At 37.0% G+C, this 23,930-nt stretch overlaps 1 protein-coding gene across 1 annotated transcript in view; it reads right to left on the reverse strand.

Moving 5' to 3' along the window:
- The window catches only part of LOC101118703 (heterogeneous nuclear ribonucleoprotein D-like), a 92,749-nt gene that overhangs the window by 23,001 nt on the left and 45,818 nt on the right, over positions 1–23,930 (reverse strand). The gene's annotated exons all lie outside the window — the stretch shown is intronic.

Below are 23,930 nucleotides of genomic sequence, written 5' to 3' on the forward strand. Positions count from 1 at the left end.
AATGAGGACTTTATCTTGAAATTGTAGCTAATTCTAGTAACTTATTTCAGTGAAAATAATTTCTTTAATGTATTGCTTCAAATAAATGTTTTGCTTTTGAGATTGCTTCCTTTAGGTTAAATTTCTTTGCTCCTATTTTTCTTAAGTTTGGGGGCCATTACTGGTTCATCTATCTTCCTGTTATGGATATTCACTAGAGTAGCAAAAGTTACTAGCAAGAGGAGTTATGCAGTTCATCTGGCATTTGAGTTTTATGTAATACATCAACATGATTCTATTAATTCTGAATGTTGCTATGGAACTAAATATTCACAGGGCCTTCAGAAACAGCATTAGGGCTCACTATATATATATTCTGAGTGTTTCCTGATGGCTCAGAGGGTAAAGAATCTGCCTGCAGTGCAGGAGACATAAGAGACGCGGGTTCATTCCCCGGGTCAGGAAGATCCCCTGGAGAAGGGAATGTCAACTCATTCCAGAATTCTTGCATGATAACCCAGAGGAGCCTCGTGGGCTACAGTCGAAAAGGTTGCAAACGGTCAGACATGACTAAGCATCTAAGCACACAGACGTATAAATAGTTGATTGATGTTACTAGTCCAGTTCAGGGCTTCCCTGGTGACTCAGATGTTAAGAATCTGCCTGCAATTTGGGATACCTGGGTTCGATCCCTGGGTTGGGAAGATTCCCTGGAGGAGGGCATGGTAACCCATGCTGGTATTCTTGCCTGGAGAATCCCCACGGACAGAGGAGCCTGGCGGGCTACAGTCCGTGGAGTTGCAAAGAGTCAGATGTGACTGAGCAACTAAGCAGAGCATAGCAAAGTCCAGTTCAAATGATGGAAAGATGTTAAGATTAAGTTTTTAGGTGTGCTGATAGGCACCTGGTACACCTAGTCCAGATGCTGGCCCAATGAGTTATAGTCTTAAGACATTATAATAAGTCTGGATCTGGCCAGAGGATCCAAAAGCTACCCTTCTCTGTATCGTTTACTTTCTATTTTTCAAAGTGGCAAATTTATTTGCAAGTTGAATAAAATTTTACTTCATGACAACAGGATAGAACAATAGGCCTGAATATAAGATAGTTGGGGGTGGGGCTGGCAGATAGAGGACTCTGCTATCCTTTCTCTGTGAAGGGAATTTGACTAGAAGATTTGATTTGACTATCTGTCATCACCCACTCTCTCAGAAGTCTACTGAAATAATGTTTCAAAAATAGGCATCTAGAACCCACTCCGGTACTCTTGCCTGGAAAATCCCATGGATGGAGGAGGCTGGTAGGCTGCAGTCCATGGGATCGCTAAGAGTCAGACACAACTGAGCGACTTCACTTTCACTTTTCACTTTCATGCATTGGAGAAGGAAATGGCAACCCACTCCAGTGTTCTTGCCTGGAGAATCCCAGGGACGGGGGAGCCTGGTGGGCTGCCGTCTATGGGGTCACACAGAGTTGGGCATGACTGAAGCGACTTAGCAGCAACAGGTCAAGACCTAATCAACCTGGTATCTCTGTTATTTGTCTGGCAAGAAAACTCTAATTCCCAATACCAGTTCAAAATATTGCTTTTTCAGGAAAAAAGAAAAAACAATGAAAAGTAATATTACAAAATAAAAAAATGAAAAGACATGTCAAGCCATGTAATTATCAGATACTTTATATAAATTGGTAATCATCCAGTAAACAAAGAACTATTTTTCCTCCCCTCAATCTGACAACTATAAGGAGGGCCAAGGAGAAAATAAAAGAAACTTTAGCAAGGTTATTTAAAGCCTGACCTCCCTGTCTGGACTCTGTGCCGTTCCCTTAGAAATTACATTATCATTTGGACTTCTTTTTAGAGTAGACAGTTGGGGTAGCTGTAGTTCAGTTTGATTGTGATAAAAAATTTGATATTTAGACTTTTGTTAAGATGGTAGTAAAGTTAGGCAGTTTCAGTAAAACCTAAAAGGAAAAAGGACATTTCATTTTAGCTTCAAAATATAAGCATTTTTGATATAATCTTTGCTCTGGAAAAAATGTACATTAATTGCTAACAAGATTATTTTGAGCATAAAAAATTTGGAGTATTCAGACAGAAACCAGGCCAAAGTTTGTTTTTTTGACTATCTGTGAAAATTGGAATAAACAAGAAAATTAATGATATAAATAAAACCTTATGGAAGTCATTAATAAACAATAAAATGATGAGATTGTTTCCAAATATTGTGGTATATATTAATGCATAATTAATCAGTGGGATTAGAAATCATTTTCAGCTTTTTCTTAGAACATCCTGATGTAGTAAAATTTGTATTCATACTGGAGATTAGTAAGCTTTCAATTACTTAGCATAAAATAGAAAATAAACCACTTGTTTTTATTGTTCTTACTCTCATTGCAGTAGATATGTGATTACTCTTGAGATATTTTATATATTTTAAATGAACTAATAACTTCTTATCATATTGTATTGGTAGCAGAGAGATAGTATATAATATACATAACAATATCTTGGACATAAGTAAATGAGGAATAAAGTGACCTAAAGGTATCAAAATGCACCTCAGCTACCAACACATCATCTTCATGGTGAATAACCATTCTGGGCTAAAGCAAATGACCTCTGATAATTCCGAGTGTATTAAACTACTCTTAGCTACTGGCCTTAGTTGGGATGAATGTATCAATACTGGTATATTTTTTGCTCAAGTTGCCATCTAAGGGGCAGAAGTCATCAGATAATAAGGGCACTAAATCTCTGGGGAAGTAGAAGAGAACAGGTGAAGGTAAGGTTGACCAAGGGTGGATATCACAGGTAAAGTCTGCTTACTTTGCATTTTGGCTGAGTGTATGTATATTGATTATGTGGGTGAAGTGGTGGGAGGTAGGATAAATTATGTGTTTTTATTTAATACCTTTCAAACTTATGCTTTGTTAGATAGTTGCCATGGTGAATATCTTTCCTTTAAGTGACTGCTTAATACTAACTTCAAGTTATGAAGCAATTCCTGAAATTATGATAAAGATGCAAAACATCCCCTGCCTTTGGCAGAAAGTTAACTGTGGTTCAAGGGCAAACCACCATCAGATGTAAACAAAATTGTGCTATTTGATTCATATTCTCTCAAAGACCTACTGCTTGATTTAGCTTAACCTGTTCTTTCTGTTTGTAACCTATTGAAGAAGTGGAATAATTTAGACCCAGCTGATAAACAAAGTCATTGTTTGAGAATGAATTCTGCTATCTAAGAAAACTTTTGCTCATAAATTATTTAATGAAAATATTGACTTAAATCATAACAAGTAAAGCATTGAGGAAATTATCTGCAATAATTTATACCTAGGGAAAATTTCATCTAAACTTTGAAATAATAGAGAAAAATTTTTTTGGAGTTTTGTTTTGCTTAAATTATCTGTATAATTGCCTTTCCTAGTATGTATTAATCTGGAAACCACTCATTCATCCATCTTCTATTCTATAAATATTTACTGAACATCTACTCTGGCTAAGAATGGGGCATATGAGGTGAGATGAATAATACCATCCCTCCAAAAACTTACTGTTTTGTGGGATTCTTAGACGTTTAGTAGCTAGTTTTTATTACTTAGTAAAATATAAGTATAAAACTAATAAATCTAAGCAGACTTAAGGCCTACCCTTGAGATATTAGCCATCAAAAATAAAACCAGGCCAATGGGTAAATCGTCTGAAAAGCAACTTAAAATAGTCATTTAGTCTCCTGAAGCATGCCAACGTGAGATTGTATTAATAAAGCCCAGATAAATTTTCCACACCTCCCCATTTCTAGACAAGTGACTCTTTCCTAAATCTCTGAGCTTCTTTGCTGCAAAAAAACTTTTCAGCTCTGTTTCTCCCTTCCATATCTCCATCATCTCTTCTTTAGAAACATTGCCTTTTCAGACCCTTGTTTCTCCCCTCACTCACCTCTCTGACTTGCTGTAAGAAAGATCACATCACAGAGATAGAACACACACCTCTTTTTTTCTGTTACATAAAACTTATGAAAGAATATTTGAGCTCGAATTTTAGGATATCCAAAGTCGCAGAAAACATATTCACAAATCTAAAACATCAATTTATTGTCTTAGTCACTTAATATTAATTTCATCGAATACAATAACTTCATATATATATTTTGCTTTAGATCTTCATAATTTTGGCCCACAGAAGCATGAGTAGGCTAAATGATTTTGAAGTTGTAGAGCAGACAAGTAGACTATGATATGTGTGTTATGTTTTCTCTGTAGACACATTTAAGTAGATATTCTCTTCCTACACTGACGCCAGACTCTGGTGTCTGTCAGTGTTCCTTAGTCTTATAAAATCAAAACGTTTTTAAAAGCTTCAACTGTTTATATTTGGGAAAATTGCTGCTTTGTGCAATAGCTTGAGTATGTCTAATAAAACTTTTATCTTTAGAGCTAGTTAAGTCTATAAGATGTTATGGCGGCATTGAAATCATGATAGTTCTATTGATATCATAATTGCTCCGAAGGACCATTACAGCGTGAATATGCAAGTGCTCCTGACAAGCTACGCTGTTAAATGAAGCCACCAAAAACAAGCTAAATGTAACAGTGCAGATACAACAAGCCTACCTAAGAACTTGCTAAATGTGTAGCGACTATGGAACCAAGTTGTTTGTATTTAGTTTTAAGAATTAAAGTAGAACTGTGAACCTGGAAAAAGCCTAAATCACCATTTAGCTCATCCGTTTTATTAATACTTTTCAGAAGAGAAGAGGCAAAGGGAGGTTAATGGTTTATTTGAGGTTTCATACCTCAAATGGCATCAGAACCAGAGTTTTAGGCCTAATTTCTGTTCAGAATTGCTTTCACTGCATGGTTCCCACCCAATGACAAAGTAACTCTGTGCAAATAGACCTGTTTCTTTTGGGGGAAGGTATTGTTATTTGTCCGATGATGAGATCTTGATTGCCATCTGTGACTGTTGTCAGGATTAGTTGGAGTGTTGTCTGTCTCAAGTGAGCAGCATAATACTCTTTGCATATAAATAATAAGGTTTGGGAGAGAAAGAAGGAAATTCTCTGTAAAGTAGGATGGAATATCCCCTTCCTGAGAAGGTAATTAGGTGACCGGTAGCCCGTTCTTTTTGTCTGCTGTAAGGAGAGTAAGAAGGGTTGAGACAGAGGGCTGGTGAGGGCAACACTGGTCTGAGGGAATTTGGGGGGTGACCTGCTTGAGGGTCTTACATTAGCTGTACACTGAAAGAGCTAAAGAGTTTGGAATGCTAGGTTTCATTATGTAGGGTATTATATGTATATGTTAAACATTTCATCTAGAAACTCTCAATGTTCTGATACAGGCTTTGTTGCTTGCATCTCCTCTCCATAAAGTTAAGGGTGAGTAAGTGACTTCAGAAAAAGGGATGGCATCTTAACTTAGCGATTCTTTATCAGTAAATTTACATGAGTGATTCTTTAGAGATAGATGCTTAACAACCATCAATAATTATTTAAAAATTTACTGTACTGTCTACTTTGTAGGAGAAGGCTTGCAGCTCCCAAATGCACAAAACCTGGGATAATGAAGAGCTTCGTTTGTTGTAGAGCACTAATGGCTCCCTAAACAAAGTGACACTTGAGCCAAACTCAGACTGAAGAAGGAGTAGGAAATAACAAGGCAGAGAGTAGAACTTTCTAGTAGAGGGCAAAGGCTCAAAGTAAGAGGGAGTATGGCATGTTTAAGAAACGCATAGTTCAAGAGTAGAAAATAGATTGAAAGTGGCCAGAAAAGAGGCTCATGAGAAGGATAATCAGATTATACTTAATAATTGGATATTAAGTAACTACAAATATATATATAATTAACACAGCTTGAATATTTTAAAGTATAAAGTTAAATGGGCTGCCATTTTAAATGAAAAATTTTATATTTCTGAGTATTTTTACCACATAAAGATATTAAGTGAGGGAATTTTAAGGGAAAATATATTAATGTGCCAAGTTTTCGACAGGCTCAATAAACTAGTTAATTATCTGTTTTTTTCTTAATGAGTGAGCATATTTCAAATTCAAGAGAGATCAATTGTTCTATTTAGAAGTAAATGTAACACACACTGAACTTATAATGGAATGCATTAAATAATGAAATAGATTGATTTTAGTTATCACCATCATTTTTCCAAGGTGAGAAATACTTGTTTTCTTTTCCAGTTGTACATTATGATTGAATTAGCTTTGTCTTTTCATGCAGCATTTTCTTCCCTCTTGGTTGATTATATTCTGAAAGCTTGAAATTTTTTGAGTTTGAAAATAATTAGAAAAGTTATTTAACACTTAACTGTTTGATTCATTCCTTGAACTTCATGCTAGTTTGCCATTAGTGGTGGGAACTGAGGGAAATAAGCTGGATCTGGCTACCAGAGTATTGGGTTTATTTACTTGGAGATGATCAAACTGCCATAACAGTAAAACGTGTCACTGAAACTTTTAACTCAAGTTCTGATGCAAAGTTAGCTAATATGGCTATACTTATAATTACATGCAAGTATGTATGCCTTTTATTTACAAACTAATAATATTGCACAAAAATTCCTGCACTGCTCAGCCCTAACCAGTGATAATATGATTACCTTTAACTGAGTTTAATTAGGAGTCTTTTTTTAAATGATGATAGTGATGTGGTAAAATGTCTCATATGCCAGAGTAGGAATCAAATAGAATATTTTCTATTTTTTATACTTCCTGTGGGAATTTCTTATTTAGATATGCAGGCACAGAGGTGCTAATGGACTCTGTATAGAGCACTGACTGTAAGCCAGGCACTGCGCTGGCTGCTAGACACAGTTGGGAGCTTACCAAGATAGGAGTGATATTTATGCTCATGGAATTTCTAATCCATTTGCAGAGGCTGACTAAATAACTAGTTTCAAACTAGTTATTTAACACACAGTTACGACAAATTTATGAGAGCATATAATAAGGAAGTCAGCCTTGTTTTGAGTGGTCCAGAGAAAACAAGGGCACCAAGAAAATCTTTCTCTTGAATAAATGACATTTAAAAAAAAGCTGGAATAATTATGGATGAAGGTTGGACTGAGTGGGAGGAAGAGTCTTAAAGGAAAGGCTTTGAGGTGGAGGAAGTTGGCATCAATTCAAGGACTTAAAATATTATTGCTAATTATAACTAATAATTATAATTATTGATAATAAGTGATAATAATTATTACTGGCAACAGCCAATAATTGAGAGACACACCAAAGATTAAATATTACCTGCTCTACCTGAAAAGATTCTTTCTGCTGTATTAAATTTATTGATTAGATTTTATGGGCCTTGCTGAAAGATTGAAAAAATAACTAAGAAATCATTGTTTATATGACCTTTTCTCCTCTTTTGCCAAACACTGAAGATCATGAGAATTTGCTTATATCCTAAAAATTATGAGTTGGAATTTAAGTTGATTTGTTGCACAAGAATGAAATATAAAAACTTTCCAAGGAAAAACAAAAATAGAAATAATTACACATGGGAGAGTGGGGGTTATCTACTATTTTAAAAACAGAAACCAGTGAAGACTTATTATATTAACCAGAAATTTAAAGTTTGCTGCTTTTTGGTATAGATTCCAGTTAGTCTACAGACATTAGTTTGACAGATAAAAATATGGGAAGGCTAAATATTTTAATTTAATATTCAGTGGTGGCCCTTGAATAGCCTTTTACCCAGACATCTTCTGAATCCTCATGTTGACAGTCTCACTGGGCTTTGGTCATAGCCAGCTTTAATTATTTAACAATTACCATCAGGTTAATGAAAGTATGCTGAGACCTGACTTCCTGAGGCACAAAATGTTCAAGATGATCAACCATGAAATAATCAGTGGTGGCTGCCCTCAGAAATAGTGTTAGAGCCGTTTTGATTGTATTAATAGAATTGGGGGAAAAAAAAAAGAATTGGGTAGTAGTTCAGACTGTTGATCTCTTTGAACACAATGGCTATTCTAATTTTCCACCTCTGATGAAATCTGGTTTCTTATGAGTAGTCTTCACAGTCAAAGTTATGTCTCACCTGTGACAGGAAAAGAGGACAAATTCATGCTACTGACACTCATCTAACATAGCACCATCCAATAGAAATATAACGTGAGTAACATAAAATTTAAAAATTTCTGGCAGTCACATTGAGAAAATGAAAAGAAACTTGATAAATTAATTGTAATAGGATAACTTATTTAAACTAATATATGCAAAATATTATCATTTCAACATGTAATCAATATAAAATAATTAATGAGATATTTGGCTCAGTTGGTAAAGAATCTGCCTGCACTGCAGGAGACCCAGATTCAATCCCTGGGTTGGGAAGATCCTCTGGAGAAGGGAATGGCTACCGACTGCAGTATTCTTAACCTGGAGAATCCCATGGACAAAGGAGCCTGGCAGGCTACAGTCTATGGGGTTGGAAAGAGTTGAATAAGACTGAGTGACTAAGCACACACACACACACACACACACACACACACACACACACATCATTTCTACATGTAATCAATATACAATGATTAATGAGATATTTATACATTTTTAAATATTAAGATTTCAAAATCCAGTGTATATATTATAATTGTAGTACATTTTAATTCTGACTAGCAACTTACCAAATATTTAGTCATCACATATATTAATATTTTTCACGACAGAGACATGAAGTTTATCATAATTGTTTCCTTTTGCATGTAATGTGCTTTCCACATGCATGAAATTGCAATTTTTGGTTTGTTCTCTGTATTATCTATCATTAATTTTTTTTACATTGATAATTTCTTAGTTACTCATGCATCAAATCTATCAATTTCTTTTCCTTTCTCCCTGCAGACCTCTACTTCCTAGTCCTATGTCCTTTTGTCATAATCTACGCTGGTTGTTCTCTACTCCTTGGTGCATAACCAAAATTTTGGTGCTTCCCTTTGTCATTTTTTATTGGATCCACTCTTTCTTGCATGCCACATCTGTCTTTTACTTGGTTTCCTCCCATTTTTTGTTGATGATTATCTTCAGTGGTTTCTTAACCAAAAACGACAAAGGGCTGAAAATGATGTTTGCATGTTTAAATTGCAAAATTTATATTATAAGGAAAAGTTGGTGATTTTATAAGTGAAATTCATGAACTTTGTATGTGAAATAGCAGCAATCACTTGTCAAATACCTGCTTCCTCTCTGGAGGTTATAATGGCAGCACAATTCTGAAATTTGTGTATTGTTTATTGCTCTAGCCTTAGGGCAGAAAAGCTGTGGGGATTTAGAAATTATGCAGAGAATAGTCTGTGGCAAAAGATGAAGATTGAAGGGAGGTCCATGGATAGAGTCGTAAAGAAGGTCCTTAAAGGGACCTGTGTCCTAGTTAGTGGTCAAGAAAGAGAATGTGCATGTGTATATGTGTGCTAATTGAATGTGTACTTGTGTTTGTGCACAGCATATGCACAGCCTTGCCCTTTGAGGAGGAAATGGCAACCCACTCCAGTATTCTTGCCTGGAAAATCCCATGGACAGAGGAGCCTGGCGAGCTACAGTCTATGGAGTCGCAAAGAACTGGGCACACACACAGCAGATTCTTTACAGAAGAGGGAGAAATATTACTACCTTCCTCAAGGGACAATGATGAGGGTTAAGTGAGATAATGTTCTTAATGCACTGAAATGAGTACCCGACATGAAGTAAGCACAAAGTAAATTTTAGTTATCAAATCAAGTTGCATCTTGAACCCAGAAGTGCATGGGGCCAGGCTGGGAAGAAAGATCCCTGCAAAAAGACCTCATACTCCCTGGTATTTGCTCAAGTACATGCTGGAATACAGTGTGATGAACCAGGAAGAAGAAAGGGATCCCTCTCGTAGCTTGGGGAGGTGACAGAACCTTAACAATGATCAAATTAAAGGGTGATTGTGCTGCTAACGCTTCCTTTCCTGTGGAAATTGTAGTTAAGGGGTTCCTTAGAACATTTTAAGAAATAAAAAACAATTCAGCTGTGAAGCCGTCTGGACCTGGGCTTTTGTTTGCTGGAAGATTTCTGATTACCGTTTCAATTTCCGTGCTTGTGATGGGTCTGTTAAGATTTTCTATTTCTTCCTGGTTCAGTTTTGGAAAATTGTACTTTTCTAAGAATTTGTCCATTTCTTCCACGTTGTCCATTTTATTGGCATACAACTGCTCATAGTAGTCTCTTATGATCCTTTGTATTTCTGTGTTGTCTGTTGTGATCTCTCCATTTTCATTTCTAATTTTATTGATTTGATTTTTCTCTCTTTGCTTCTTGATGAGTCTGGCTAATGTTTTGTCAATTTTATTTATCCTTTCAAAGAACCAGCTTTTGGCTTTGTTGATTTTTGCTATGGTCTCTTTTGTTTCTTTTGCATTTATTTCTGCCCTAATTTTTAAGATTTCTTTCCTTCTACTAACTCTGGGGTTCTCCAACTCTTCCTTTTCTAGTTGCTTTAGTTGTAGAGTTAGGTTGTTTATTTGACTTTTTTCTTGTTTCTTGAGGTATGCCTGTATTGCTATGAACTTTCCTCTTAGCACTGCTTTTATAGTGTCCCACAGGTTTTGGGTTGTTTGTTTTCATTTTCATTAGTTTCTATGCATATTTTGATTTCTTTTTTGATTTCTTCTGTGATTTGTTGGTTATTCAGAAGTGTGTTGTTCAACCTCCATATGTTGGAATTTTTAATAGTTTTTCTCCTGTAATTGAGATCTAATCTTAATGCATTATGGTCAGAAAAGATGCTTGGAATGATTTCGATTTTTTTGAATTTATCAAGTTTAGATTTATGGCCCAGGATGTGATCTATCCTGGAGAAGGTTCCATGAGCACTTGAAAAAAAGGTGAAATTCATTGTTTTGGGGTGAAATGTCCTATAGATATCAATTAGGTCTAACTGATCTAATGTATCGTTTAAAGTTTGCGTTTCTTTGTTAATTTTCTGTTTAGTTGATCTGTCCATAGGTGTGAGTGGGGTATTAAAGTCTCCCACTATTATTGTGTTATTGTTGATTTCCCCTTTCATACTTGTTAGCATTTGTCCTATACAGAGTGAAGTAAGCCAGAAAGAAAAACACCAATACAGTATACTAACACATATATATGGAATTTAGGAAGATGGCAATGACGACCCTGTATGCAAGACAGGAAAAAAGACACAGATGTGTATAACGGACTTTTGGACTCAGAGGGAGAGGGAGAGGGTGGGATGATTTGGGAGAATGGGAATTCTAACATGTATACTATCATGTAAGAATTGAATCGCCAGTCCATGTCTGACGTAGGGTGCAGCATGCTTGGGGCTGGTGCATGGGGATGACCCAGAGAGATGTTGTGGGGAGGGAGGTGGGAGGGGGATTCATGTTTGGGAACGCATGTAAGAATTAAAGATTTTAAAATTAAAAAAAAAAAAATTCAGACCATGCCTTGCCAACTTCACAGACTTAAATTCAAATTCAGTGAACCAAAGAACGCACGTCTTTGTTCAGGATTAGTATATAAAGGAGACTTAACCCTATCTTCAGTTTTGGTCTTACTTTAGGATCAAAGGACATAGGTGTTGATCTCACCAGGGACTGTGACTTCTTTGAACATGGATTTAGGCAAAATGAGGTTTGTTGATCATTGCATCCTGACGTCTTCAGTTCATCTTTCTTTTCTTAAAATCTTAAAATATTTAAAGATAAACCAAACCGTGATGCAGTTTGCCATCTTCTCTCTTTTACCACTCCTCCTTTTTCTTCCTCTCTCAACCTTTCCATTTGTCCTTGCTCCCTTCCACTCAGACTGTCTTCTTAGGTCTCCATATTTTCCTTCCATCTTAATCTGCATCATTCTTTCTCTGAATTCTGCCCATGTCGCTTGTTTTTTTGTATTGAGGAGAGGAAAGGGAAAGGTTGGTTTGGGCAGCAAGTAGGGGAAGAGAAGGAAAGAGGAAAATGCAGCAAAGGGTGCATGTGGTGCTAAAAGACAGAAGCAGTGGACATATCTGGCTTCATGTGTTGAGTCCTCAGACCCTCATTTAGCTGAGAATTTCCCAGACACAAAAATGTTTAATCTTCTACTTATTTGACTGATATATATATTGTTATTCACTAATTCCAAATGGGTTATATAATCTGATTCTCTCTTTCTATCCTTCACTCTCTCTCTCAGTAAGAGGCAGAGGGAGGAAAAGAGAATGGAGGTTCAGTTCAGTTCAGTTCAGTCGCTCCGTCGTGTCAACCATCTTTTCTGTCTATATAATTCATCATTTTCGTTTGCTGATTGACTGCTGATGTGTTCCCAGAGACCAGCTGTATTGCATCACAGGGACTGAAGCCTTTCATGATGTCTTGCTTGCCCTGGTTGGCAGGGGTCCTACTGTGCTGCCATCTGACTTTCCAGGCCTTGAGCTGCCTCACTCCATGTAAGTTTGGCACTGAGGCTCCATTTCCTGTTGCTATGACCCAATGCCTGGTGCCCTCTGAAGATGCAGGTTCTCAGCTCTCATCATTGAACCTTTTTGTGCTAAGACCACTCTGGAGGTCAACTGAAAAAGTCAGACAAGCCTATGGATAGTGCATATTGGTGTGTTATCAGAGAAGACTAAAACCAGAGGCAAACTGGCTCTCCTTCCCCTGCTTGTTCTGTTGAGCGGTGGCCTTCAGGATGCCTTAAGTTCCCCCTAAGATCTCAGGAGAAGAGCAGTTCATAAAATTTCCACGATTAGGCATGTAGTCCAGTCACTCAGATGGCTCTCTGAGTACCACTTTCTCCTGCTAGTCTTTGTTTTTGTTTTGTGCCTCTTCTACCAGGAATACCTTTCTTATTTTGGTTTAATTGTCAATATACAAGTTACATGTCTTTCCTGACACTGTACTGGTTCGGATATATGTCATTTCTGTTGCAGAGAGCAGAACATACATTCCTCTGTCAACGAAATTTGCATGTCTGATTCTGATTTCCTTACACATGGAAGTGTTTTCATTTATCTTCAGGGAGGGCTCACATTTTATTCTTTTTGAATTTCCAGCACTTTGCACATGCTTGTAAGCTGTAGGAAGTCAATACAACATCAACATGTTGCTTAAATATGCTGTCTACGGTGGAAAGATGGCATCACCATCTATGGTGGTTGGATGGCATCACCAACTCGATGGACATGAGTTTAAGAAAGCTCCAGGAGTTGGTGATAGACAGGGAAGCCTGGCGTACTGCAGTCCATGGGATCACAAAGAGACACAACTGAGCGACTGAACTGATGGTGGAAAGACTGAGAGAGGAAATTTGGGGCCAAATGTTATGAGTTTGAGAGGAAGCAAAGAGCTTCATGTGAACATGCATCAGGATCCCCAGATGGCGTTATTTCAGGCAGGTTTTCCAAGGTCTGTTTCTAAGACCAGGTAATTTTTCTTTAAAGGCATTGATTTCTACATGTCTCCACATAATTAACTTTAATCATGGTGTCTCTTTTTAAATATATGAGTAGTATAAGAAACAATGTGATCGATTTTCTGTGAGTAAACACTTGTCTTATATTTCTAATTTTAAAAATTTCATCCTTAAGATACTAATTTTGAGTTACTTTTGTCTTATATTTTTATGAGCTAATATATTTAAAGTTTCAATCTTGACTTTTCCTCATTTTCTATCATTATTTTAGCTTGCTTGCAGAGTTGTAAGTGAAGAAGGTCCTTGTTGAGAAGTCATCTGGGACAGCTGGGTCAGCGAGATAGTTGGCCAGAATCTTATAGAGGGACAGTGAAAGCCTGACAATCTGTCTAGTCTGTGTTTTGAAGCAAATGGTTAGTTTAGAAATCCTGATGGTAAAAGTCAGTGCAAATGCTCATTTTTATTGTTTCACCTCAATTCTGCACTGTACCAGGATGGTTTAAAACTCTGGTGACTCCTATTTGGTGCAAGTTAAGAAGTATGTGCTTACTTCTGTATATTCTAAAACATGTGCACATTATATTCCTATTCCCGTGTGAAATATTATACTTTCTTCTATTCCTTCCAAGTAAGAAAAGAAAATAGGAATAGACAGATCCATGGATTCTTTCTCTACCATATATTATATAGATTTTTGAGTCATATGGTTGATTATAAAATGCTACTGATCAGATATGTATTATTTTGAGAAAAAAGTAAACCAAAAATGAAAATGACTTATACCAATATGGCACATTAATAAAAATTAAGATGTAAAATATTCATTTACCTGGTTTCTAACATTCATCTTATCTGGATTTGAACTTGGATAAGATTCACCTTTACAGTGTTAAACTATCTGCTTTTTGTGTCTTTAAAACAGATTTATCAAACACACAAGTGGTAACATTTCTGTTAATTGCCTCTGAACATACTGAAAAACTGCTCTGTGTGTAGAATCATTATATAAGTAGAATTGAAGGCCTGCAGAGCAGATTGTGAATTTTGCAATTGCATTTTTAGAGCCAACTCAATCTAGCCTATAACTATTTTCTTGGCTTGTATTCATGTAATGGATGATGGGTACTTTCTGTAAGGTAAGCAGATTGAAATGAATATTGAAGTTTGTATTTCTTTGCTTGAGAAAGCTGACTTTTTTAGTTAGGCCTAAACTATAGCAGTCTTTATGGACAAAAATAATCTAACATTCTCAAAAAGTATATTTCAAGCCTATCATCATAATAACAATGAAATATGGAGGTTGAGTGCTGCTCCTTGAACAGCGGTTCGTAGAGTTTTAATATGAATTTCTCATATATAGAGGAAAATGGCATAATTGCTTTCCATCTTCCTCTCCTCTTTCTGCCCTATCTTCTTCCTTTTATTTCCCTTCCTCCTGTGAAATTCAGCAACAGTAAAGAAAAATATAAAAAGTGAAATTAAACTGTTTTTCTTATTTTACATTAATTTAATATGTAAGTGTATACAGCATGTGAATTTCACTGTATGTACTATTTTGCATTCCATAAAACCTAATGATCTTATTTGTATACATATACAGCCAACATACTAACATACTTAATTATAGGCTTTCTTTTTTAGAGAAGTTTTAGCTTCACAGCAACATTGAACAGAAAGTAGAGTTTCCAAATACTCCCTCTTCCCACACCCTCACAATTTCCTCCACAATCAACATCCCACACATTTGTTACAATTGATGAACTGACATCGACTCATCATTATTGCTCACAGTCTATAGCTTGCAAGAAATTGAAAAGTTTAGGAAAGATGAAAGGTATTTTCAGATCAGTCTTGTTTTAGGCAGAGAAATAGAAAGCTTTTTCCAGGATGAAGGAATCATAGTTGCAAAGTAAGATCCAATAGCAGGGGCTAAATTTTGGGAACAGTAATATAGTAATTGAGGCTGCAGTATGTGTTCCAATGGGTTGGGGGAGACAGTGAATTACGTAGGAATTATGAGTGAGACTGGATTCTTAGGCTGGCCTGTACTCTAACAGGTCCTATGTCTCCAAATGAGCTTGAGCTTTATCCTTTAGACAGAAGAGACCTAAAGGATAGAGTAGACTTTACAAGAACTTCCCCTGTTAATCTAGGGGTTAAATGACAACAGCAAATGTTATGGAGCTCAGCGGTTCTCAAACCTTTGTGTGACTTGGAATCACTTACAGAGCTAATAAAACATAGGGAGGACCAGGCTTGTTGGAGTGGAATGGGGCCAAGACCTCTGGATTTTTGCGTGTCTCCGGATGATTCTTCTTCTTCTTCTTTTTGAATAGCTTTATTTACTTACTTTTGGCTGTTCCAGGCCTTTGTTGCTGCATGGACTTTTCTCTAGTTGTAGCGAGTGGGGTACTCTCTAGTTGCAGTGTGCAGGCTTCTCACTGTGGTGACTTTTCTTGTTGCAGGGCACAGACTCTAGGGTGAGAGCTTCAGTAGTTAGGAACATGCAATAAGTAGTTGTGGGGGCTCTAGAGTGTAGGCTCAGGAGTTGTGGTACATGGGCTTGGTTGTGCCACAGCTCAGTAGTTGTGGTACACAGGCTTAGTTGCTCCAAGACATGTGGAATCTTCCTGGACCAGGGATCAAACCCATGTCTCCTGCATTGGCATGCAGATTCTTTACCTCTGAGCCACCAGGGAATCCCACCTGGTGATAAGATGCCAAAGTTTGAGAACCACTGATATAATGTGTATGTAACAGCTGTTGTGTGGCTCAGTTTTAGTAGCATTCCAAGAAACTTCTTTCACAGGAAAATTTAAATATTTAACAGTTTAAAAAATAACACTCAAGTAAATGTCCTTTATAACTTAGATTCTGCTTTCCCCATCTCTCTTTTTATATACTTCTGAGATGGAATTTAAACCCTCTGTGTAAATTACTTGTACCTTGCTCATAGTCTTGTTACAGCGACTAAAAATTTTTAGTATATATAAGTCCTTAGAAGTGTGCCTGGCACATATTAATAGTAAGAGTCTATATATTTCAGCAATTAATATTTTATCTTACCTTTTTGACTACTTTTATGAAAATGTCTCAAATTCATTTTCTCTAAACAGCTCCTTGATACAACTCTTTCTCAAACGAATTTTCTCAGAGTCTTGAATTTTTCATGTCTCATCTCTCACTTTCAGGACCCATTCTAGTTTTTGTTTTGTTTTCTTTCTTTCTTTCTTTTTTTTTTCTGCTGGCTTCTATCAGTTCTTCCCAATGTAAATCTTAGAAGCCCCTCTGGCTTTTCCTAAACTTCTTGCTTCATAGACTCTTTAACACCATGTAAGTCCTAGACTGAGATTTACCTGACCTTCAAAGACTCTCTTGAAGAAGAGAATCAAAAAATACTGTAATTGAATCTTTCTTTTTTCTCCCTTTTACTTAAAGTTATGTCAAAAGAGTCTTCGACATTGAGCGCTTCACCCAGTTAGATTTCTTTCCCTGACAGAAGGTCCTTAAAGATCTACGCCCATTGTATAGTTCCATTTTAATGTCTCTGTGGCATGCGTGCCAGTTGTGTCCGAGTCTTTGTGACCCCATGGACTGCAGCCCACCATACTCCTCTGTTCATGGAATTTTCCAGGCAAGAATACTGGAATGGGTTGCCATTTCCTACTCCAGGGTATCTTCTCAATCCAGGGATCAAACCTGTGTCTCTTGCATCTCCTGCATTGACAGGCGGATTCACTGGCACCTCGATTGGGCTTAGATAGATTTTTGTATCTGTGTAGTGGCTGGATGGCTTCACTGACTCGATGGACGTGAGTCTGAGTGAACTCTGGGAGTTGGTGATGGACAGGGAGGCCTGGCGTGCTGCGATTCATGGGGTCGCAAAGAGTTGGACACGACTGAGCGACTGAACTGAACTGAACTGAGTGATATTTTTAACAGTTTTAGGAAGTTCTTAGCCATCATCTTTCAAATATTGACTCTATTTTCTTTATCTTTTTCTCATGGTCCTACAGTTAATTATAATTCATAACTTCTCTCTTATTACTCCTCATTCCATATTTTTCATATTTTGTCTCTGTACTTAATTATGGATATTTTGGCATATCTTCCAGTTAATATATTCTCACTTTACCAGTGTGCAATCTGCTTTTAAACCCATTCACAAAGTTTTTAATTTCAGTTGTTTTATTTTTTCAATGTTAAAGTTTCTACTTGATTTTCTTTCAGGATTATGCCATTTTTCTGTTTTAATTCTTTGCTTGAAGTTTGAATTTAATCATTTATTTATTTGATAAGAATAGTTATTTTAAAATCTATATCTGACCATTTATATATCTATAGTTTTAGTGATCCTGCTTTTATGGTCTGTTGATTCTACTTCTTTTTGTCTATGCTGTCTTGATCTTCTCATTTGCCAGTTTATTTTTAATGTTTGCCATTGTATTGAAAAATTGTTTGTAAGAAATTTAAGGCCTATATCATGATATTTGCCTTCACAAAAGACTATTTCTGACAAAGTGCCTGGGTGGGGGGAGTAGCAATTTGAATATTTGGTAATTTTTCTTGGGACAATGCAAATGACTGACTGCTGAACCTTAGCCTGTGCAAGAATTTTATTACTTCTGTTTCACTCCATTCCCTTTGCAGTTTCTAAAGGAAACTGTGGGGGCTTTATTAGGACTCTAATCCTTCATGAAATCCTGTCTTCAAACTTGAGGTTTTCAGAAGTGCTGCTTAACCTCCCATTTATGTTTTCTGGAAATGGCAAATGCCCACAAAATGGCAAAAATCATTTCTGGATATGTCTGTCATAGATTTTGACTACGTAATTCTTCACTATAATGTTAATATGCCCATGCATTTGATAGATAATTTTATACATTTTATATTTTGGCAAAATTTTCTAATTGGCCTAAATAAGAGATTTGGTCTGATTCATCTGCCATTATTAGATGTGAAAGTTCAGTTTTCCTTTCTTTTCTAAAACTTTTTTCTTTCATATTGTGGTCTTTTAAATTAATTTCTTTTTAAAAATTTATATATATATTTTAATTGAAGGGTAATTACTTTACATAATTCTTCAAGACACGTGAAGGGTAGATCAGAGAAAAGAAGGGACGTATAGTTCTCACCAAATTGGTTCCAAAGTGGATGTGCCAATAGACACTTCCATTGCTATTGCAGGAGAGTTCTGATTGTTCTATGAGTTATGTTTCTTTAGCTCTGTTATCATAGCAAGGAGTTCTTAAAAAATATGTTTATAAGACAGTGTATTCTGTCTTCATTATAGAGCTGTATCTCTGATGTGTGGGTGGGAGGGGATGTGGCCAGGTGGTTTGGGCAAGTAGCTCTTTTTTTTTTTTTTGCAACATGAAAGCTTCCTTTTCATTTTAGCAGCTGTAAGGATACTGGCCACTTTTCTGGTTCCATTGCCCAATCAAAATGTATCTGTAGTTAGAATTCCCATCTTAAAGTTTATTTAGAACATTATCTTGGACACAAATTGAATTAGATGCAAGTATTCTCCTTTACTTGATCCAGATAATCAAGATGGTGTAATCACTCACTTAGAGCCAGACATCCTGGAATAAGTCAAGTAGGCCTTAGGAAGCATCACCACAAACAAAGCTACTGGAGGTGATGGAATTCCAGTTGAGATATTTCAAATCTTAAAAGATGATGCTGTGACAGTGCTGCATTCAATATGCCAGCAAATTTGGAAACTCAGCAGTGGCCACAGGACTGGAAAAGGTCAGGTTTTATTCCAATCCCTAAGAAAGGCAATGCCAAAGAATGCTCAAACTATTGCACAATTGCACTCATCTCACACACTAGTAAAATAACGCTCGAAATTCTCCAAGCTAGGCTTCAACAATACATGAACTATGAACTTCCAGATGTTCAAGCTGGTTTTAGAAAAGGCAGAGGAACCAGAGATCAAATTGCCAACATCTACTCAATCATCAAAAAAGCGAGAGAATTCTACAAAAACATCTATTTCTGCTTTATTGACTATGCCAAAGCCTTTGACTGTGTGGATCACAATAAACTATGGAAAATTTTGAAAGAGATGGGAATACAGACCACCTGACCTGCCTCTTGAGAAATCTGTATGCAGGTCAGGAAGCAACAGTTAGAACTGGACATGGAATAATAGACTGGTTCCAAATAGGAAAAGGAGTACATCAAGGCTGTATATTGTCACCCTGCTTATTAACTTCTATGCAGAGTACATCATGAGAGACGCTGGGCTGGAGGAAGCACAAGCTGGAATCAAGATTGCTGGGAGAAATATCAATAGCCTCAGATATGCAGATAACACCACCCTTATGGCAGAAAGTGAAGAAGAACTAAAGAGCCTCTTGATGAAAGTAAAAGAGGAGAGTGAAAAAGTTGACTTAAAACTCAACATTCAGAAAATGAAGATCATGGTCCCATCACTTTATGGCAAATAGATGGGGAAACAGTGAAAACAGTGGCAGACTTTATTTTGGGGGGCTCCAAATTCACTGCAGATGGTGACTGCAGCCATGAAATTAAAAGACGCTTACTCCTTAGAAGAAAAGTTATGACCACCCTAGACAGCATATTAGAAAGCAGAGACATTACTTTGCCAACAAAGGTCTGTCTAGTCAAAGCTATGGTTTTTCCAGTGGTCATGTATGGATGTGAGAGTTGGACTGTAAAGAAAGCTGAGCACCAAGGAATTGATGCTTTTGAAATGTGGTGTTGGAGAAGACTCTTGAGAGTCCCTTGGACTGCAAGGAGATCTAACCAGTCCATCCTAAAGGAGATCAGTCCTGAGTGTTCATTGAAAGGACTGATGCTGTAGCTGAAACTCCAACACTTTGGCCACCTGATGTGAAGAGTTGACTCATTAGAAAAGACCCTGATGCTGGGAAACATTGAAGGCAGGAGAAGAAGAGGAAGACAGGATGAGATGGTTGGATGGCATCACCGACTCAATGGACATGAGTTTGGGTAAACTCCAGGAGTTGGTGTTGGACAGGGAGGCCTGGAGTGCTGCAGTTCATGGGATCACAAAGAGTCAGACATGACTGAGTGACTGAACTGAACTGAACTGATTCTCCTTTACAGTAATTACCTGGTAGAATCCCCATAGCTCTTTCCCTTCTTATGTCCCCAGATCCTCATATCTCTGATCTTCACATCATTTCTGTGGTTTGCTGGGAGGATTCCTTGTTTGGAAGATTCTTCTTGTATCTTTTGTGTGTTTGTGGGTTTTTGGAAGTGTTGAATTTCAGCACCATTTTACTCTCATCTATTACATATTATTCAGGAAATCCTTATTGCTTTCTCTGGCATTCTTCCTGTTTTTCTAGTGTTTTTAAAATGAAATATTTATTAATATTATTACCTTTTGAGGGAGAGAGAAAATCTGTGTTTTTGTCACCTTGCTCGGTTGCTCAGAAATGCCATGAATTTCTAATATTATCGTTGATATACTTCAAGATAACTACTTCAATAAGTATACTTCAAAATATTTCATATTTTATATTGTCACCAAGCACATAATATACTCTTCCAAGAAGATCAAGAAAAAATAATTACTTGGATTTACATTTCCAATCCCCTTTGTTTTCTTCATTGTTTTTTCTTGATAGTTTGAAATCCATCTGACATTCAGTGTTCAAATCTCATATAAGCAAAGCTGTATCATCTAATAAAACAATGTTTACCTTTAGCTTTCTTCATTTTCAAATTTACTTATCTCTTAAAATATTTTTCATCTTCTAACTCCCGTGGCTTCTTGTCTTGATCATTGTATTCTTAATGATTTTGCTGAAAAACTGTTCCAGGTTTTGAAATATTCTTCTTTTGTTTCTGTTAGATAGGAAGTTAGGCATGAGCAATGAGGGGTAGCCTATCTGAAAAGGGTGCAAGCTGACCTCTAAACCCCATCCCAGACACACCCAGATCTCACAGATAGGCTACAAAATAACCACAGAGGTTTTTCCAACTCCTGCACATGGGCCCTATGCACACAGTGAATACAAGCTAACACATAGAAATTCCTCAAGTAACCTTGCTGCTGTTGCTGCTAAGTTGCTTCAGTCGTGTCCAACTCTGTGCGACCCTCATAGATGGCAGCCCACCAGGCTCCCCCGTCCCTGGGATTCTCCAGGCAAGAACACTGGAGTGGGTTGCCATTTCCTTCTCCAATGCATGAAAGTGAAAAGTGAAAGTGAAGTCACTCAGTCGTGTCCGACTCTTAGCAACCCCATGGACTGCAGCCTCCCAGGCTCCTCCATCCATGGGGTTATCCAGGCAAAAGTACTGGAGTGGGGTGCCATTGCCTTCTCCACAAGTAACCTTAGGCCTACATATATACATCTGATTATAATGGACTGAATTACGGGAAGACATACACAACAAGGCCTGCTGCTGTATAACTTGCAGCTATCAATTGGCCTTGAGCTTTTGCCCATTTGCATTACCTTTCATTGACTGGTGTTTGGTACAAGCCCTGATTTACACAGGGCACAACCTAAAGGAAGACACAGGACATGTAAAAAGGGGAAAGCCAAGAGGGATCATTAAGGGGAGGATGACTCCTTTGGGGTTGGCTTGCTCCCATATCTTGAGAGTGTCTGTCTAATAAAAGATCTGTCTGCTTGAGCCGTACTTAGTTGTAATTTGTCTGTTGTTCCCCTTTCATCCATGGTTCCAGATTTTTGTTTTGATGAGACAAAAACCAAGAAAGAGGAGGAAAAACTGTCTTGCTTTTACTCTTTTGTGATATCAACCTTGTCTGTTTCAAATTTTTGTAAATTTTTCTTAAAGCTTGAAAAACCCCCAAAGCTATAATATTAGGGCAAAGGAAAAAAAATCGTTCTTATTGTCCCTAATGTAAATGTTATGGATTATTTCCTTTCTGATACATTTTTTTAATTCCTAGCACTGGCAATCAGATATTCAGGGTAGGCTAGTAATGGCTTTGTGTTTCATTGAAAATGGTTGTTTACAGCCATTGCTTTAGACACTGGGGATACAGTGGTAAGTAAGATAGACCTGCCTGACCTTATAAAGCCTACTCATGGAGAAGGGAGAAAATCACATAAGTTATAGTAGTGTGATGAGTTTTATGACAAGGTTATTATTTGGATTTATCATAATATACCACAGCATGTTCTATCTTAATCTAGAGATGAGGGCAAGTCTCCTAGGGACAGTATGATATCCCTACCAGACTGTTACTTAGAGATCAGCTATATTGTCTGAATCTAACATGCTAACTATAGATGGACTCTTTTGTGTTTTCTATTTTATCATTTTTTTTCATAATTCTAATTTGTGTGTTTTAGTTCTGTTCTTTTTACACCTATGTAACCACCATAGGGATACCAGGGCACAGGACACACAAGCCTTATTTTCTCAGAGTATTATATTGTAAAGTACAAAAGTTACAAAAATTTATTTTAAGAGAAATTGTTATGCTCCTAGCCCGTATCTTCGAACCGACAGAGAGAGCAAGTCCACCACAGTATTGCAAACGCAAGAAGGGAGTTTGTTTATTCCTAGCGTGCTAGGGCCCAAGTCTCATCCCACACAACGGAATCTGACAAGAGCCCCGAACAAAGGAGTATGGCGGCTTATATACAGGCAGTTCTTTGTCTCAGTTAAAGCAGTAGCTGGCGTTACATGATTGGCCAGGCAGGATGAGTGCATATCCTGTCTCTTTCTGGTAAACATGACTCAGGTCCTAGAGACTGTCGTTTGGTCCCTAACAGAAATAATAATTTCAAAGAGAGTTCTTCCTTCTGAAGGGCTTAGGGGACACATTCACTGTCCGCTGTCATTATCCAAAGTAAAATGTGAGAAGCACCAATTTGAGGATCCTATGTTACTTAGTACCAAGTGTCTTCATCTTTACTTTTCATTTAATCTATTTTTATCTTGCTTAAATCTAGTATTTTCTTTAATTTCATATGAATTCTGCTTGTTTCTTTATATTTGTCTTGGTGCCTTTACCACTGTAATCATATATAAATGTTTTAAATGAAATATCAAATTGTAATGATTCCGCTCAAGTCAGTAGTTCTAGAATGTACAAGGTGGAGGCTGCTGATGTTAACTCTTGTGTTTTTAAAAAATTTTTATTTCAGTTTTATTGAGCTATAAACTGTATAAATTTAGTGTATACAGCATAATGATTTGACTTACATGGTGGCTCAGTTGGTAAAGAACTCGCCTGCAACGTTGGAGACACAGGTTTGATCCCTGGGTCGGGAAGATTCCCTGGGGAAGGAAATGTCAATCCACTCCAGTATTCTTTCCTGGAAAATCCCATGGGCAGAGAAGCTACACTCCATGGGTCGCAAGAGTTGGACACAACTTAGTGATTAAACCACCATCACCACCATCATGAAATGACCCGCAATAAGTTTAGTGAACGTTCATCATTTCACATAGATGATCAACAGTTTAAAAGCAGAAAATACAAACTTTTTTTTCCTTGGGATGAAACCTCTTAGGATTTACTCACTTAACAGCTTTCTTATGTAATGTACAGTAATATCAATTATGCTT

Source organism: Ovis aries, chromosome 7 (assembly GCF_016772045.2).
Source record: "Ovis aries strain OAR_USU_Benz2616 breed Rambouillet chromosome 7, ARS-UI_Ramb_v3.0, whole genome shotgun sequence".
Lineage (NCBI taxonomy): Eukaryota > Metazoa > Chordata > Mammalia > Artiodactyla > Bovidae > Ovis > Ovis aries.